This window comes from Micropterus dolomieu, linkage group LG18 (assembly GCF_021292245.1).
Source record: "Micropterus dolomieu isolate WLL.071019.BEF.003 ecotype Adirondacks linkage group LG18, ASM2129224v1, whole genome shotgun sequence".
In the NCBI taxonomy this organism is placed as follows: Eukaryota; Metazoa; Chordata; class Actinopteri; order Centrarchiformes; family Centrarchidae; genus Micropterus; species Micropterus dolomieu.
The window spans coordinates 35,609,712-35,629,742 of NC_060167.1; the positions used below are offsets into that span (position 1 = coordinate 35,609,712).

General features: G+C 40.2%; 1 protein-coding gene across 1 annotated transcript in view; it reads left to right on the forward strand.

Annotated features, from left to right (window-relative positions):
- Positions 1-3,677: 3,677 nt before the first annotated feature.
- Positions 3,678-20,031, forward strand: part of plxnb1b (plexin b1b) — a 107,459-nt gene continuing 91,105 nt past the window's right edge. Inside the window, exon 1 of the mRNA XM_046075156.1 lies at positions 3,678-4,087. The gene's annotated coding sequence lies outside the window, so the exon portion shown is untranslated. The remainder of the gene's footprint in view (positions 4,088-20,031) is intronic.

The following is a 20,031-nucleotide window of genomic DNA, read 5'->3' on the forward strand; positions in this document are numbered from 1 at the left end:
TGGGGGGGGGGGGGGGGGTTGCCCTCTGACCCACTCCTACCCACACTTCCCCCAGCCATCCATCGCCTACTAGCCAGCCTCCCACCCTCCATCCCCCATCCCAGCCTGCCCAGCTCCTCTCTCCTCTCTAAAGGTTCTCAGAGTGACTGAGAACTGTGTGTGTGTGTGTGTGTGTGTGTGGCCTTTGGGAATGAATGGCTCAGTGTTTTTCACAGGGACATGAATACAGTGTGCTGCTCCTGACAGACAGGCACACTATTCACACTCTGCTTTTCTGCTTCTCAAACTCACTTCTCTGTCACCCTGCTATGAATTCATGCCTGTGCAGAGAAACATACACAAATCCAGACAAACAGTCACACAGACCAAGGGTCCCCCTAAAATTCCTGGGAATAACAGTACATCAAAAAAGTGTTGATAGGACCCTTGAATCAGTCATCCCTTCTAAATTGTAATCTTTAATTCTGACATGTTCTAGACTGTCTGTTGTCATATGAATAGCTAATTTCTATGTTGTTAATGCACTGGAATAATTCCTTCTCTCAAGCTCACAGTCAAACACTGTGTACTTTTTTTCTGACAATGTTATTTGGGAGTTTCTACTGATTGTGTGATTATCTTTACTCCACTTGAGTTATGTTGGTTTATGCCAAACAAGAACTGCAACAGACATCCCTTTATGTGTGTCAGAGGATGTTTCCCACAAAAATACCTACCCAACATGCAGGTATTGTATTTAGAACAGGTATTGCAAAACATTTTGAGATTTTGGACCGACATGTCAGACAGCACTCTCTGCCACCATCATCAGATGAGAGATTTTCTGTCTAGTAGAGTTCCACACACTAAGAGAATCGATGCCAAGGAGCACTGAAACTTTTCATCAGAAAAAAAAGAGTATGGTGCTCCTGCACTAAATTGCAGTTGGGTGCTTGCCTTGAAAAAAGAACAAATTCAGGAAAAAGGCAAAACAATAATCTCATGGCGTCCTGCCCAAAGCCATCAGCAGTTTCATCATTCATATAGGGATCATCCTATAAACACTATTTATGTGTTGTATTTCTTTTCATTTGTCACTTGTCTGTACGCATACAAACTGTATACATGTGCAAATCTCTTGATGCATAAGAAAATATCTGGTTACTATAATGTACTAGTATAGCGTCTCTGCTCTGTCAGTAAGGGGTCTTTCATCCATGAAATGCTGAGATCCAGAGATATCACAGTTTAAGCAAATTAGAGTTTTATAATATGAAGCCATACCAATTATTTAGCAATATATAAAATTCAGATACATCACATAATACATTACACACATAAAAAATATTACTTTATATTGTAAATGCAAAGATATATGATCTCTGACATAATTCTGTTGCAATATTAAGGATAAAATCAGATCAGTGTAATGTTTTGATTGCAATATCTGCTGATGTGTATTTATATATGAATATCATGACTATGATCGTATTGTATTGTAAGAGCAGAGTAGACCCCACTGTGGTTGTCTTGTCTTTGAACTGGGGGGTTGGTTATAAAGAGTGGCATAGTGGGTTGGGCTGAGTGATCTTTGAAGTGAGTGTAGCTTATCAGGCTTCAGTCCTCATAACAAGAGAATTAAGAGAGGGGAGATAAAAGGCTTCTTTTCACAGGACGGGACAAAAATACAGAAGGAGAGAGACCAGGAGAGAGACCCTCTTTGACAAGTGTGTGCAGCGGGTTTTGTGATCTCTGTGTGGTCTCTATTGAAATGCATCTGATGTCTCAGAGCGTGACATGTCCTCTGTAAACGGGGTAACAGATGACGACTGGACTCTGAACAACATCACGGAGCACAGGAAATATTTACAGCTACAATTTGAGTCCTGCCAGCTTAGTGCTTAATGAATGCTTGTTTCATGCTTCATTGTAGCTGGGGACTGGTGCTTGTTTGAAGATATGAAGGAAATCACTGGATTTACTTATTTCTTTCATGTCCTCGTATTCGCTGACTTAACGGTATACAGAGCTTAGAAACTCAAATGTAGTTGTCTTTAAAGTGGGGAAGTGCATCCCCAGGGGTCCTTAAGAGAGATAAGTTAATAAGTTAATGTCAGACAAATTTAAACTGAAATGATCATTTTTTACATCATATCTTTCACCCTTTCATACAGTCATCTCATTGTTATTGCTGTTAGGAAGTTTAATGGAAAACTGTAAGCCTGTTAATTTAAACGGAGGTCTGTGAAGTGACAATCTTTGGAGATAAAACCATGACAGCTGTATGTGTGTCTTCAGTTGGCCAGAAGAGGTCTGCCATTCACCAGTTTTTCTCTCTAGCTGCTAATGCTGCCTTCACACACTGTCAGATATATTGGACTTACAGTGCATGGCAGCACACATTGACAACACCACAGTGGAAGCCTGATTACCAACATCATTCAATAAATGTTTAACAGCATAGTTGTTCCAAAGTGCAGGACTAAAACCTTCGGTGTGACAGCTTTTACGCTCACAGTCTGCAGTGTTTAAACGTAAACTTAACGGCTACCTCCTCCACAGCCTGCCTTTTGATTAAGAATGGTTTATAGACATTATTTACTTTATTTATTCATCTTATGTTTTTATCCCTTTTATTGATTCTGTTTGTCTTTGTTTTGTTTTATTCTACTCTATTTATTTTATTCTTATTATTATAGTCTTTATCTATTTTATTGTATGTCTTTGTCTTGTTATCATTGTCTTGTCAGTCACCTGTATGAAAGGTGCTACACAAATATGGTTTGATTGATTGATTAAACCTGAGGCTCAGTGAATGGAAGTTAAAAATTGTTACATAACTTATTACATTATTATTAGTTTTCAAAAGGAGATCACATAGAATATCCTAAATGTGTGTGCTTTGGTAAAAGAGATACTGTTTCGGGGGAATGTTACTGTTTTTTCCCACTTTCCCAGAGTCAGAAACTAATAGGGCAGACCTTTGTTATGTATTTGATTCAATCTGATCTGAATTTATGTCAAACTGTAATATTAGGCTATCTTGGCTTGATTGCTAAGTGTCTATGTGATCATATAACATAATCAGGATCACATAGACATCCAATTGAGTGAAGCAAAGCAAGCAAAGCTCTCTCTGGACAGTGTTAACTTGTTGCTGTTTAGAAAGCCTACAGTTTTCAAAGTGAGGAAGATTTTGTTTGATACATTTCCTTCCATACTTATGCAATGTGTTGCAATGGCCCTTGAGATGTGCTTTAGTGGACATCTGGATTGAGAACCAATACGTCTACTGCAAAAATCCAACAGATCAGTGGTGTTAAGAAACACACACATCTTAGAACATTACATTGAAAATTACAACATTTATTTGCCACATTTGTAACAGCCAGTAACTACACTTTGCATCAGGACTGTTCATACACATACACAAATCATACACTATGAGAGTGTGCAACAAAAATAAAATATTAATCCAGACATTTTACTGATCTACTTCTTCACGTACTTTATGTGTAGTTAATTTAATTTAATTTTAAACCAAACTGGGTACCACAAGTTCGACTTAGAACAGGCCTACTGTGGCAACTTTACATTATAGCTTGGTTTTAGAAAATACCAGGAGCACTTGAAGGCAGCATGATATATATCCCCTTTGCCAAACCCCTTTTTACGCCTGTGGAGAGCTGGCGCTGAGCGCATCACCAAACCGTTCCCACCACCACTTGCCCGGCTACATGTGGGAGAAGAAACCTGCTGAGAGAATCCAAGAGGAAAGAAAAAAAACCAAACATTACTTTTTACTGCATGGAATAACTGCACTGATTTGCCCCCCCTCCTCCACCAAGGCGTTAGAAGTGTAAACTAGTGAAAGTTAGATGCCTGAGAGGAAATTTGCAAGTCTGGACTGAACGACAATGGAATTTGTGATCTCGTAACCTCGAGAAATAACGTTATCTGTCTCGGCTAATTTGTCTGCGTATAGAAGCACCGGTTGCGGACAAATTGGATACTCTGAATGAAAGCAGTGAAAACGTGTTTGCTTGGCTGTAAAGAAGAGTAAACCAGCGTTTTGGGCAAGTGACTGAAGAGTTGCACACGGGACAAGGTGAGTGGAAGTCTGGGCCGTGTAACGTTAGTCCGCCTCTGCTGAACAATCTCCTCTCGTTCTTATTTATCTCAGTTAAAATTACAACTGCGTATGTTTTTCCACTTGTTTTACTTCCACATGACCGGGCTTCTGTCTTGTGAACGGCAGTATGAATGAAGTCATGACGTTATTTGAGCAACTTTTTACTATAAACATCGTTGTGTGCATGGTTTTGACTCTTGCCCACTTTGTTTTCATTCAGGCTTTTGCTTATTAATCTATATTAGCTACGTTAGCTATCGCCAAGTTAGCTCACTAAAGCGCAATAACTGGTGAACAGTGTGCTTCCCTTGAGTTAGCTAACTTATCCAGCGCACTGTCCTCTAGGCGTCGTTGCTCCAAGGCTATAGCTATCACTGTTAAATTATTACACTGGCGTGGACTGATAAAAGACTCAAAGTTATTAGTGCTGCTTAACTTAACAGAGTACGCAGCCAGCGTTGACTTAACTTAGCCCTGGGTCATCACTCAGATAGACATTTGTAACGTTGAGGTTTCTCACTGCTTTATTTCTACATTTCCTCCCGAACAAAAGGATTTGAATTCTACATTGAAGTAGTCGCACGTAGTCACTATAGCACACATCACGATTTACTGCTATTTAGGTGTATGAGGATTGTGTAATTAAATTATAGTGTTTTATTATTATATACCTGAGGCGAGTTTTTTGAGAAGCCGCCAACTCATCTAAATGTCTTGCATTTTATTTCCTTGAGGAACCCGTTACTTGTGTTTGTCCATACAGAACACAAACATATTTAGTTATCTTTTACTTTGATATTCTGTACACGGAAAATACATGGAGATCTTACAACACAATGTGAAATTATGCGTCAAATAACTATCACTATCTTAAGAACTATATTTAATTTAGGGAAATTCATAAAAGGTGAGTACTGTATTCCAATCAGTGTTGAGTATTCATCCTGAAAAGCCTCATTTCCAGTCATAAACCTTAATATAAGAAATAAGAAATCACCAGGTGATCAACATGCTGCGCCTGATAATGGTACTCTGTAATAAGATAAAAGGTCAAATGCGGGTCTTCCTGTTATATTTTTTTTTTTAACACAGTCACTTGTGCAGTATTTAATTGTGTTTATCAATATACACATGGTTACAAGTGTCATTACTGACAGTTCTTCAGAGGGGCTGCCTATGAGTGTGTGTGACCTTTTGTGTTTTCAGGTCCCATGGGTGATGGTCTCCTCAGTCACAGTTTAGTGCCTTCTAAAACCACAACCATCTGCTCCTATTGCCTCATAAGATAATTGATGGCTTAGTATAAGCCAGGAAATGAGATGGAATAACTCCTCCCGATAATGATTGCTCATTTATTTCACATTGTCGGTAGCATTGGGAAAAGTAGGATGTGCCCAGACTTTGGGCCTGCTGTCGTACTTTTAAATGGAAATGCATTTTTAGGTTTCCTGTGATAAAACACTTCATGACATTAATAAAAAAACATCTCTAGGCTATATAGTTAATCTGTACAAATACATATTTTTAACCATTACTAAGGCCAACATGTTTTGGGGATTAAGTTATTTTTGACAGCAGTAGAGATCCAGTGTAGCTGCACCAGAAGTTAATCTGGAGCATTATACCATGGTTCATTTTGGGTTGAATTTAGGCTACCCCTAGTTATCAAGTTCTTCAGTAAAGATAGGCTGCAGGTACTGAACATTGGTCAAGTGAGACAAGTAAAGCTTTTCATTGCTTCCTGAAGTTAAAGTTGTGATTCATGTCAGATTACGAGTGTATGCAATTAGAGAGGCTGTTTAAGTGGAGTCTCTGACACTTAAGTGGAACACTAGCCCTTGTTTTCATTACCCCTGAGGGGAATGACTGTTTGTTTATTAGCAGAACTAGTAGCCAGCTTGTTCCTTGCACCTGGATGAAGTCAGACACCAGGAACCAGAGTTGTCTGGAAAATAGTATAAATGCCGTCATTATGGTGTGCAGATTTGACCTTTAAAGGCTTGACCTGTGGTGACCTCAGATGGAAAAAGTTGATTTTTAAATGCTTGCTAGATCCACAAAGAGGACTATTTGTTGTTTCAATCATTTCAGTTTAAAACACGAAGGAGGAAAAAAAAACATAATGGCATTTCAAGGAAAATCATAGAGAAGGATTTCAGGTCCACTTGATTGTCTTCATGTGTTGTGTTGTATCTGTGGAATAACGCAGTATAGTAATAGAGTAAGTCACACTTTTGGACGAAGCCTTTGGTAAGTTGTAAACAATATTTAGATTTCTCAAGATTGAACTAAAAAGATATCTTGCATGGAATTAATTTCACTTAACTTGTGTAGCAAACAACTTTACAGATTTCAGCATTTTAACAGACAGGATTCATGACAGAGTTGGTAAAGTGCCTCTCCAATAAACAACATTCACCTCACAAATTCTGCCACAGTCAAGGTGCTAAAGGTCAAAAGGTGAATGGGGTTGGGTGTCGTGTGCTCTTGTTTTCTGCGTCTGGCAGCTGGAGGGGGCATCTGGTGTCAAAACCTTTCACGATTACCCGGCTTCCAACCAAACAAATGTCCTTAATCAAAACTTTAGTGAACCCGTGTCATCATCCAAAGTGAGGTGTGAGGGCAAACGTTGTCTGAGAGTATAAGGGAACTGGGCTATGTCTTGCTTTGCATTCCTTGTGACATTTATTCTGTCATTCTGAAAACGGAACAGGTGAGAAGACGTCGAGGATGGACAGAGGGTTTGATGAGCTGCGCCCGGTCACTAGCTCATCAGCCCGGCCATTTAATAAGTATCTGTGAACATTGCACAGTCAGGACAGAGCTGTCACTGCAAGATACCAGGTCACATGTGATATAGAGAAAAGTAAAGGTTGGGTTTTGCTCAAACAGAACTAGTTAATAAGACAAGTGTTGTCCGACTGCATCAGAAATCAAGTGTTTAAAGCTGTTTACAACCACAGAAGTTAGGGTGACAAGCTGCCCGTCATATAAAGAGGGATGATGGGATATCATTTGGATATGGGGAGAACATTGCATATTTTCTGACGGTTACTCCTGAAGACATTTATAATCTTGCACTTGGTTGTGCAAAGTGAAAGAAATAAGTGTGTAAAGAATGCGGGGGGGACTTAAGACAGAACTTTAAACCCTTGCTTCTTTCTCACCTCGGCACAGTTAGCCAACCACAGAGTGCAGTTGGTGTGAATGTCAAAGTTAAAGAAACTGTTGGATCCAACCTTCCCTATTCTGATGTTGGAAAGGTGTGGCTGGAGGGAGTTTCCAAAACTATTCAACCACCATTCAAGTTTGCCTTCAGGGCTTTCTGAATTAATTTTTTTCCTGACAAAGCAGTTTTTGGTCCCTAACCCTAACCATGTAGAGAGGCCTTCTGCAGAAAGCCCTGAGGGCAACCTTCCCTCATGTGCCCGTCCAATAAGCAGTGCTGATGAAGCATACTGGCAAGTTGAAACATTGTTCCTCTGTGAGGAAAAATCCACCCATCAATCATCAACAGGTGAAGTCAGCTGATGGGTCATCCATGTAGTGAACATATCTGCTACCAGTTTTCTTGGCTGTTGGAGGGCACGATCACCCCAAAGGGGATCAAAGTACAGGTTATTTGGAAGGGCAGCCGAGGCTTGACATGTGAACACTCAGCTTGCCAGTCAGGGGTCGGGGGGGTGTCCTCCTCTCCCGTGGCCAGATTAAGTACTCAATTTAATTAAGTCACTGAGCATTAAGTCAGTAACCTTATCAGAGTGGTCTCACTGTTTAATGGGGCTTTGTGAGCCAACAGATGCACAAAGATTAGGGACAATATGCTGGTGGTGCAAACCCTGAGCGGAGGGATAAAAGATGGGCACGGAATCTGATATGAGGTGCCCCTCCTGCAAGATACCACCACCATGCAGTAGGATATCTGAAAATAGCGGACATGACATATCTGAGGACAGTACATTATACGGTTTTAGTGTAGTCAGGGAAGTTATTTAAAGATCTTTAAATACATCTTTAAATGAAATGGGTAATCTCATGCTCTGTGTTATACTGTGCACTTGGTCTGTGCTGTAGTAAAGTTCCATGAAATATTCATGCAGTGATTATGTACATTTGTACATACAAATGTTGAGATAAAAGTTAAAAGACAACTCATAAGGGGTGTTTTTGTTTTTTTGCATATTGATGTAGAGTTTCAGACTGATTAAAGAAATCCCCTTAAGTCACAGCACCATGAATATATGATGACTTAGTTTCTTTCTTTGCTACTGATTAGGTCCCTGTGAGGAGAGAGGCCTGACTGGCTGTCCACTCCGGTCACTCGGATCTCTCTCTGCATATTGCTTACGATGAACATTACAAATCTAAGCCCCAAGCTGGACAGGATGAAGCTCTTGTCTTTGTGTCTATTATCTGAATCAGCAAAGCCTTGGTTGTGTTTTTCAGCGGAGGATTTTCTTTGATAACAAGAACAGTGATAACCCTCCTCAGGATTTCTCAGAGGATTTAATTAGACAGGGTAGCCTGTTCATTATTCAGATATGTAAATGGAGACCCAGATACATGCAGTGCTGTGGATTGTAAAATAGATTTGAGTGTTGAAATCCCTTTTGAAGCAGCAAGTGAAGTTCTCTGTAAGAGTGTGAATTATTAACTCACCAGGGTACGCTGCGTGCCCCCACCAAATTCCCCACAAGCTCATGGTGTGAGTGCTCAGTGTTGAACCAGGAGCACACATGACGTGATGGTTTACCCACTTCCGGTTCTGGCATGGCGCCTGTGTTTGGCTTTGCAGCTGGATGACTGGTTTTATTTGTTTCTAGCGCTATATCGCTATGTTTGTCTTCAAATGTTGAGTCTACTGCTTGGGTGGACGATCACCAAACAACACTCCTGATTAGATCCTCCACGGCGGAGTACAGTAACACATATCCGTGGAACCTGTTTTCTGTATGTGGCACGGAGAAAGCATAATCCGATGTACAAAAAAAAACTGCAGAGAAGGCAATAGAGCCAAGTTCATCTTAAAAACATAAGTCTGGAGTAAGACCTAGTATCTTGATTCCTGCCAGTCCTCTTTTGGATTATCAAACTCTCAATGATTTGTTGATGGTGGCTTCAGAACTTCATATCTTCTTTCTGTCTTCAGTGACGTGTTTCTGCACCGCTCAAGATAGCTTTGATAAATGCCTGTTAAACTGCAAACAAGTTATTTTTGCTGGTCAGTGGCACTGACTGGAGAACTTAACATGTTTTTGATGGTGGGGGGAAACTAGAGCACACAGTGCTATCCACTGGGCCGCCTAATATGGAGCACTTTCCTCTGATGGAGCTCTGTCCTGTTTATTGTACTTTCATCGGCACGCCAAGACTCATAGCCGTGTGGAGGACTTGCTGTGGCTATTAAAAATGATTATCTGCCAGTCAATGAGCGCTGGTATGTACTCTTCATTTGAACTACAGAGGACTAAAGTTGGTTGTTTAAATTAATTTTATTGTGTTTTAGTTTACCGGGCGCCTGGGCCAACGGCCTCTTTTCTTGTGATCTGAGTGATCATTATCTGCGACTTTAATATTCACGTCGATGATGATGTTTGCAATAGTGAATTTGTAAATATCACTGAATCTTTCAGCTCTACTCAACATGTCTCTTCACTTGAGGTTGTTCTCTCATGGTCTAAACATTGGCAATATTTGCATTGAAGTTGTTTATTGTTAGGGATCTAAAATGCAGTTTTTTTTGATCTTGTAATGTGGATCTTCTGCCTGTTAAACAAGGGTCCTGCTCTTGCATGACAGACCAGCTCTTGCAGACATTGTACTATCAGCAAACCCCCTTATAATTAGCCAACAGAGACTACCAATTCTGGTCTCCTTTTGTCCCATTTCCCTTAACAACATCATTATGGTAGTGGGACGATGAAACCTTCACAAAGCCTCTTAGATGTACTGACTACATCTCTGCTGCTCTTAAAATGTATTAAATTTATTCTGTATGGTTTCCATTATAAACACATCTCTCAGGCTGGGTTGGGTCCCTAGTTATTTTTAAGCATCCTCTCTTGGGGAACAACAAAAAACAATCTTGATGCAGCATCATTTAAAGAGGTCATATTATGCTTTTTTGCTTTTTCCCTTTCCTTTTTTGTTTTGTGCATGCAATAGGTATGCAAAGTGAAAAAGCCCCAAAGTCCAGCCCAAAGGGAGTTCCCATCTTCCACAGAAAACTCTGCTCTGAACTTCCTGAAAACACTTGTTTGTAGTCCAGCCTTTTTTTCCGTTACCATGTTGCGTCACGTGGTAACACACGTCATAATGCTCGCCAGTGGAAAAACACACAGTGACAAGATGTGCACCTGCTGCCTCTCCTCTCCCTTCCAAACACTAGCTACCCTCCAGGCAGTCAGTGGACATAAAGTTGTTCCTGTAATGTAGAGACAGAGCTCAGTTATGACTTTATGGATGAAAGATACTTGTCTTACAGATTAATAACTCACCACTCTGAAACTCTTGCTCCAGTCCATGTTATCCGGGAATATGTCCAGCTGAACCGAAGCCATGTTTACCACCTTTTCAGGACCCGCCCTGCTCTGCTTCTGATTGGCTAGTCCTTAACAAGCTACTGTGCATGTGCAACTCCCAACAAAGACCTTTATAGAAGTGAGATGTATCACTCTGCAGCTTAAACAGAGCGTTTAACACACAGGGTGAAAAGAGGAGCTACAGCAATGTGCAGTATGACAGAAAATATGGTGTTTTTTACTTACAAGCACTGTCTCCCTCCTGCGATGATATACCTATATCCTAAAATTGCGATTCAGTAGGATGATTTATTGTGATTATTGTTTGCTTTTTAAAAAGCAGTCCATGGGAAAAAGTTTAATAACTGTATATCATGAGTCATATTTCCAAAGACAATGTGCACGTCAGTCTGAGTTTTATTTCAGAAGCATCATTACAGTACTGAATAAAAGTAGTAAAGTACTTTTAGAAGTATTTTAGTTGTTCTTGCCTGTCAAGCTAGTACCTTTTTTAAAAATTCAGGAATTTCAATAAAAACATTTTTTAATTAAAATAATTATATATAATTAATAATGTAAAATATGAGAATCAAACAGTAAATTAATAATGATTAATAAATTATCAATTAAGGAATCTTGAGGGGAAAAAAAGAATCAATAAAATACTTTAAAAAACAAGTCCTATATATCTCTGTGAAGGTTCTCAGTTATTCAGGCCATATTAATCCAAGAATGTTAAAATCAAGGGCAACTGGACTGGTCAAAGATGTTTCTCTACAAGTGGCAGACAAGTATCGTCAAAAAGTTAGGAACCAATAAGCAGAATCGAAATATTCACTTTATGCCTATTTGTGAATGGGTTGTAACTTCACAATAAAATGAACGACATGCTTGCTTTCTCTGTCTCTTGGAACAGCCACTATGCTGCGTCCTATCGGAAGAAATCGGGTCAGAACACTGACATTGCTGAGCCTCTCCGTGACAGATACACAAATAGTTATTGAAAAGCCAGGCAGGCTATCTAACGCAGACGTTGTCGGTTCAGTGCAGTCAATGTAGCGTTATCAGGCAACAAGCATGGATTAGTGTAGTGTCGTAATTAGTGTTGAAATATTACTATAACGTTGCAGTGGGAGTTCACCTGAGCTTCCAGCATTTTGTGTGATGCTTTCTCCGGTGTGTCGGTCTCTGTTTTGGCTTGCTCATTAGTTCGAGCACAAACACGCTTGGGAAGGTAGCGGTTGCATCTGGAAACCTCACTTCTTGAGGACCCTGAAAACTACATATAGCCTCCTTCAAATATAGGTGCTATATGAAGGAATAACATTTAACCCATTTAAGCATCATTTAATGTAAATAATGTTGTCATTCAATGTTACACAAAAACATTACAGGCATGTTTGCATTCACAAAGGACCCATGTCTTTCAGTACATGACTCACCTCACTCCACCTTAGTTAACAATCAGACGACATGAATCACAAAGCAAGCCAAAGTGTATCATACAGTACTCCATACAAAACCCACAGGCTGTAAAAGTAGGAATTGAGACAGTGTTGATGCATCGATAAATGTATTTCCGATCGCATCGTAGCACTTGGGATCGAATCGTAAGGAGAGATTCACACACCAAGTATTAAATAACATTTACAGAAAACTTTGATATGGGAATTTACATAGGGGGGGAAATACTTCCAGAAATAGTGGCTCCTCACCACTCTCTTTTACCAGAAGGCCTCTCTCATGGTCCAATCTGTTTTCTGGTCCTCATATCCCGCACACATGCAGTCTTTGTGTCTTCAGTCCTCCTAACTGAACACTTGACACTTTCCGCAGCTATCATTTTCTCAGTATTCTCTTGTGCCTGCATTCACGCACACACATTCTCCTGTATCGTTTCCCATCTTTCTGTGGAGCTGAAGCAGCCGCATGTAGAAGACCCTCAGAGAAAGAGGCCTGGCAAGTGAGATAGGGTGACAGGGAAGAGAAGGGCTTTGTCACTACACTCGCAACGAAATGATGAGACCTCCACCTGGGGTAGATGAGGGTGGCCTTCTTTCTTCTTCTGTACCTAATGAGGACTTTCGCTTGAAGACATGAATTCCTCTCTACCCCTAGTGTGAGCTTAAATCCTCTCTATCGTCTTCAAGTATAGCCTCATCTAAATCTGGTCCTAATGGATCCTAATTTTAAACCCAGATCAATGCAGACGCAACATTGGATAGAGACTTGTGTTATAATATTTCTTGACTGGAAACTCACTGTATAGTGCTGGGTATTGTACAAAAGAATTTTAATATATGCCAATATGATCAAATCAATTTTTTGGTCAAACTTCTCAAGTGCATCATCTATAATTGCAGAAAATATGATGTTAATTTAGACATATCTGAAAGGAGAATAGGTAGACATGATTCTGACTAAGCATTTGATTCCTGCCTACAAAACAAATATGAGGGCCTGAACATTTTCCTTTCACCAACAAGTGTTGTCCTCCAAGTATTGGTTCTCCTGGTTGATACAGATGCAGTGGTAAAATTGGTGGTCTCTGTCATAGCTGTCATTGATGTGATGTTAAAATCAACAGTTCTGGCGGCAGCTCCTCAAAGTAGCAGGAACTTACTATTAGTATCACTTCTTGAGCTGTGCCCATATTCATTTCCACAAACTCATTCTCAAAGCGGGCAGAGTACAGAACAGTGGAAACAAAAGCAGAACCTGAGACAATGGCTACATGTAACGTTATGTATTGTTAAGATCCTACAGTGGAATAGGAATGTTTGACAGCATGGCACAGCACCACACTGGAAAATGGCTACATGGGAAAAGCTGCCAATATAGCCCCACCCACAAAAACATCCTCACTCCCAAAGTCTAACAGTCCAACTAGTTCAGTTTTAGAACATGAGCCACACACACCACATACTTGCACATATTTTTCTTTCACTTTGGCTGGACTGTGCATGCACTGCTCTTGGGAAAACTGATCCAGAATGTGTAAAGAACTTGGCGGGAGATAAAATAAACTGGGGTTTGATGGTTTGCATTTTCTATTACTGTCTGCACCTGCACATAGATGTTAGAATATTCTAGAATGCATGCATTGCATGTAGTTTGCATGTTTTATGCATTAATTTTGCTTCCAGACACGTTTTCTTTGCATCTTTGGTAGGGGTGGTCTGCAGCTCTTACACCGTTTCTCCTTCTCTCTGCAGGGGGGGGGAGGGAAAGTGGCACCGCCTCCTTTGTTTCTTTTGTTGAAGTGGAGGCTGAAAAGACCAGTCGACCAGAGAGGGGGATTGTGGGGGGGAAAAGTGGGGGTTGGAGAGGTGAAGGCGTTCCTCGATGAAAGAGGGGGAAGGGGCGGAGGACAGGGAGGGGAGGATGTGAGTCTCCTCCCCTGTCTGTCAGTTGGAAAACAGCTGGTGTTTACTGCAGACTTCTCTTCTGTCTCCTCAGAAGAAGGACAGGTGAGTGGGTGTGGCTGAGGAGGGAGGGTCCACCATCTGGAAGACCACCTCGAGCGTCCAGACTTCAGGATCCAAACAACTCCTTTGAAAATTAACTTTGTGGAATGATCTTTTTAAATTCAACCAAGAGTTTATGGAAACATGTTAATTTTGAAACTTTGATTGATTTATGGGCGGATTTAGGGACTAGTAATCAGAGTGAAATCACTTGCTGAATTGTTCTTTGCATTGCATGCTGCAGTCGGACAGGTGGCCATTCATCCTGGCTCCTGGATTTCAAATGAATGGACTTGAAACACGCTTGAAACTGAATATCATGTACATGACGTCAGGCAGCTTGCTTAGGCTTTTGGCTCCACAGGCAACAGTACCAGAGGCATCTGTTGTGCTGACACTAGATGGGGTTTTTTCTCACTTCGTGCGAGTGTGTGTTGCATTTCGTGGAACGCAGGCAAGCGTGAAAAGCTGCATTTTGAAATACCGACAGCCAACTGTTGCCAAGTGGCAACCATGAGAGGTCTTAAAGAACAGTGAGCACTCAGTTTCCCCAGAAACGTCCTTTTTCTCAAGACAGCTCCTCTAAATCGACTTACCCCCCCTTAACTCCCTTTAAATGCCTTGGGGGGGGGGGACTCTTTGTCCTGGGAAAAGGGGGGTTGCTATGGAAAGCCAAAGACGAATGTTGGTCAGGCATGTTAAAAGTTCAGGACCTTGGCCTGTTGCTGGTGGACTAGTACAGACAATGTTCGTTGGATGTCTGTAAAGACCGTACCTAGCTTTAGGTATACAAGTCATACCTACAGATGGTGTATGTGAACGCTCTAGAAAATGCTAGTAAGTGAACCTTGAGTTAAGATTTGTTAAACTAAAGTCTTCAGTTTGCAATGGTATGAAATGGAGAAACGCAAAAATGGTAAACAGACTCTACTTGGATAGCACCGTAGTCTTCCAACCACTGAAAGCACTTACATGTCATATTCAACACAATGACACGTATTCATACACTGATGGCACAGCCTTCAGGAGCAAGTTGAGGTTCAGGATCTTGTTCAGGGACACTTTGACATGCAGACTGGAAGAGCCGGGGATCAAACCACCAACCTTCTGTTTAGTGGACGACTCACTCTACCTATGCTGTGAACGGTGGCGAATCAGTGAAACACGAGAGGCGTCACTTGGTTTTATTTTCGTTGGCCAACTTTTGAATTGAACCTCAAACTGAGTATTTTTTGATGAGAGATGGACTCCTTGGAGATTTGAACAGAGATAAGGACTCATTTATTGGTGGTTGAACTGTGGGTTTTGTATTGAGCGCTTACTGTATACGTTCACACTGGGGAACTTTTTTCTTGTGTTCTCTGTAGGTAGGCCTACCTGATTATTTAATGCCATGACTTGACTCTCGAATTATCTTTCTCATATTCTTAAAATATGATACTTCTTCTCCACCATAGCTCATAATAATGATTCATGCATCACCTAATTTCATCAAAACACAGGCCTGGCCTACAAGAAAGAACAGTGTATGTTTATCTAATAATGTGTTGGTCATACTATACACGGATTTATTGCTTGTCCGCTTTTAATAATACAGAAGATAAAGAGCTTAAAAATTAATCTCATATGAAATCGCAATATTGGTAAAAAAAATCGCAATTAGATTATTTTCCAAAATCGTTCAGCCCTAATCCACATGCAAAGCAAAGAAACACCTATTAGTGCAAAAAGAGACTTGACACTTAGCTTAGACTTGCAGCATATAATGACTTGTGAAGCTCTCTGGCCCGCACACACTAAACATAATTACACAAACTAACTTTGAGCATGTTGTTCTTTCAGTAGTTCATTAACCAAGTACTTTTATACTTGATACAGATTTTCAGTGCTCAGCCCACTCCTGCAGACAGTAGACATGTTGCCTTTAGCAGAGCAGTATTTTTACAACCTGCCTATCATGTGTCTTCTTAAGATGAAACTTCCTGTTGGCTCACACTCCCACAGGGGTCAGGGGTCACAGGGCTCTGTAATCCTTACGTTTTCCCCCACTGTAGCTTTTAACAGCACAGAGGTACTCAGACTCATGTAAAACGTTTGTATGAATATGTGACTGCATCTGTGTGTGAATGTGAACGCCCTGTGAGCCCACAGTGTTTCCTGGCAACCTTTGCCACTTGCTGGTAAGCTGCGGAACACAGTGTCGCAGTATACAGGCTGCACTGTTGCCCTCACTGGGTTGGATTTACAAGGCTTTGATTTAGACATTCCTTAAGCTGATCTGAAATTTTGGTTCCTTCCTCATTTACTGTACTGTAATCCTGGTGAACCAAACCAGAACCATGCTGTGCGACTAATTCACAGTCCAGAATATGCGCTGTATCTGCACATAGTGCTGGGCTCGTGTCGGTGTAGAAGTTGTAATAGTTCAGCTTCAACATACTAGACTTCTGTGTGTACACCAATGAGGCTTGAGATGGCTTTCATAAATAACACTCTCTTCATGGAGAGCTTAAGTTGTTTTTTTTTTTGTTTTTTTTCTCTTGCTTACTAGGAATAATCTTTTCCACCCGCTCCACCTCAGTAGCTTTAATCTGGCTGCAAATGAACCAGGCCTCTGTTTCCAGGGTTATGGAGCACTCTGAGGGGGGGGGATGTTTGTGAGTGTGTATGTGTTGGTGTGTCGTTATCCCCACCTCCCAAGTTCATGAAACTCAAAAGGCAGTTCAGTGCTGACATTTATTCCATGAGTGCAAATACACAAGAAACTGTAGGTGTTGAATGTCCAGTTTGTCAAAACTAAACTATTGTAAACTTGCTGCTTGACTCTGTAAAAAATTGTGATGGCAATTAGTCTTTAAATGAAAGCATTATAATGGATTATACCACACTGATGAACTTAACTTAAGATACTTTATTGAAACTCTCAGCACAGCAACACACCTACCTCACACAATTAGCCAAATAGTACATTTTCTGCTCAAAGCCAAATTTTGTTCTTTAAACACCAACTCTACATTTCAAAATGCAAAAAAACATTGTCTGTATACACAAACTCTGTCAAAACACAGTAAACCTGACTCAAAATCAAATCTTTCTGTTATTTCAAAAGCACATTTTCTTTCCAAGAGGACCAGATCTATCAATCACAGCACAACGACTTTCTAAATACAAACATTTGATGGCATTACAAAAACTGCATTACTTTTCATGTTTCAGCTCTACCTGCATGCAGTAGACAGTGTGAAATCCATTCTGTTTTGTAATTCAGTTTCCTTTTTCTTTTTAAACCACCCTACATTTTGGCTTGAGGGGTCGAATGTGTGCATTTTTGGCAACAAACTATGTAAAAGTGAATGAGTCGTCTTTACTTTATAGTAGTAATCCATATAACTATATAGCACACTGTTTCGCATGGACATTTATTACTGTCGCACATCGCGCTTATGCTGTGTTGTAAAGCAGCTGTCTGGTTGTTGGTCTGTTTGCTGTATCGCACACTATGAATTTCCGAAAGGACCAATAAATATCTATCGCAAATAAACGTGCACAGCTGATCCCGTTACTGGGGGGGGGGCACCGCCGCCGCCAAGCAAAAGTACTTCTTAAACGACGCATCAATGAATCGTTGAAATAATCTATAGAAGCTTCGAGTACTAAAATCATTGTTAGTTGCAGCCCTACTTTATAGAATGTAATGTAGTGACAGAAGTGACAGAATTCAGGGCTCAACGTTAAACTTTTTTGCAACTGGCCCCAGCGGGCCAGTGGGTTTGAAACTTACTGGTCCAAAGACAATTTTTACTGGCCCTCCTTCCTAAAGTTATTTATCAGTCTTAAAACAAAACCAAAAACTCATAAGTTATGTTAGTTAACATGCATCGGTTATTAAATACATCCTGGATATAAAAAACACTAAAATGTAATCACAGTTAAAATTATAAAAAATAAAAAGGTTAACAAAACAGTTTACTTTTAAAACAAAACATTTCACTTTTTGATCTCTTACTGTATTGATGCTTGTTGCATGTGGTTACTCAGATGTAAGGTGCTTTGGATAAAAGTGCTAAGTAAATGTGAAGACACAATTACACTGAAACAAATATGCACAGAAGGGATAGAAACAAAAATGTGTTCTAATCCCCATCTTCAGCCTTTGGCCACATGTTCTCATCCACATCACAGTTAATGTCATCTCTTGCTATGCACCGGGGTTTAAACACTTACTGGTTCAGCTGCTCCTCCCTGGCCCTCTTCCTCTCCCCGGCCCAACTATTCTTCTCCCTTGTTCAGACATTATTCTTTCTTTCTCTCCTCTTCTGTGTTGCTCTGTATCCACATTGGATAAACTCAACTCCAGAAAGTCACCTTTTTGCTGCATGGTGTATGTAACACCTGTCTATGTCTCTGGTTGAGATTGGAATTAGCTGCGGTTGATCTATTTTACCCAAATTACAATAAATCAGCTATTTCTCAACGTTTCAATGAAGTTCATTCAGAAATGCTTATCAGCTGTTTCAGTATAGATTTTGAGCTGCTATTGTTGCAGAAGTAGATGCATTATACATAATTTAAGGTTTTGAGAATGATATCTTAATTTCTGACATGTTGTGTTCAAGCATTTGTAAATAACATATTTTTGGTATTGGGTAAGCTTGTACGTAAAAGAGAAAGTTAGCATTTTAGAAATGGGTTAAATGACTGCAAATTTTGTGGAAACAACATGAATTGGTGTGGTATGAACAGGCCGATGTTGGGCTAGTTGTGTTTAGAGTTTTGAAAATGTGACTACAAATTGGACAAAATGATGTTAGCGGTTGTAAAAAAAAAAACAAAAAAACAACTGTCGTACAGAATAACATAGGCTGGGGTCATAAAAGTTTGTTGTTTGTATTTTTATTTATAGCTTTTACTCTTTCATTCTTTCTGTTACTTTAATTGTCATTAATGTATCCATTAACTGTATTTGGCTGCTGTTTGCTGCTGTTCCAATTTTGTCATTTTAGCATTGAGATTTATCTAGTACGGGCCTTTCCAAAACTGCTTGCTCCTCCCTCTCCCTAGCTACTTCCACTCCGTTTGCGCGTTAATGCAGAGGGTCCGCCACATTGAGTGCCATCCGAAACCAATGAGGGTGGAGTGGTAGTGGGTTGTTAAACCCTCAAATGCTGAGTGAGCACCGATGCCGGCTTGTTGAAGGTGTGTAACACCCTTTGCTACATGATCGGGGACTTTTCTGTCAATCTGAATTCCGTGTGACTTCGCCGGTTAACATAGTAGTTCGTCCGAAAGTTGAAAGTCTAAATCTATTTCAGATGTAGTGTAACATGCTGTTCTATCAGTATGGATGGTGACCTTGTACACACCACACTAGTGTAGACAGATCCTGTTTGACATGCAAGCGGCATGTCCAGGTTTATACTGGCCACCCACCCACGCCGCTTTACATTGTAAAGAATGTATTAAATCAAAAATACTTCTCTATAAAATAACCTAATCTATAAAATAACTATAACATAGTTATTAACATTAACACTTTTTTTGTTAACAAAGAAATTCTGCAATGATGTAAATTCATTTATCAAATAAGTAGTGATGTAGAAATGGCTGTGAAACATCAGTCCGCTGGAAACTCACAGAAGTTACACAGATATTCACAAATGCATGATTCTTTCTTTGGAATTCACAGGCAGCACTGAATAACAAAAACGCACTCAGCATAATTTGAGCCTTGAAAGATCACTATTTCAGCTATGGTTTGACTGGAAGCCACTTTGTTAGCAGCAGTCGAGCTGATGAAATGAGTTTGTTCATAGATTTATCCCTTTAATCTCTAAATTGTACCTGTTTATTTGTTTCATAAGTTTTCCTCCTCCTGTATGGCAGATACTCAGAACACTATCTCAGACCGTCAGCCATTAACATTCCTTCCATT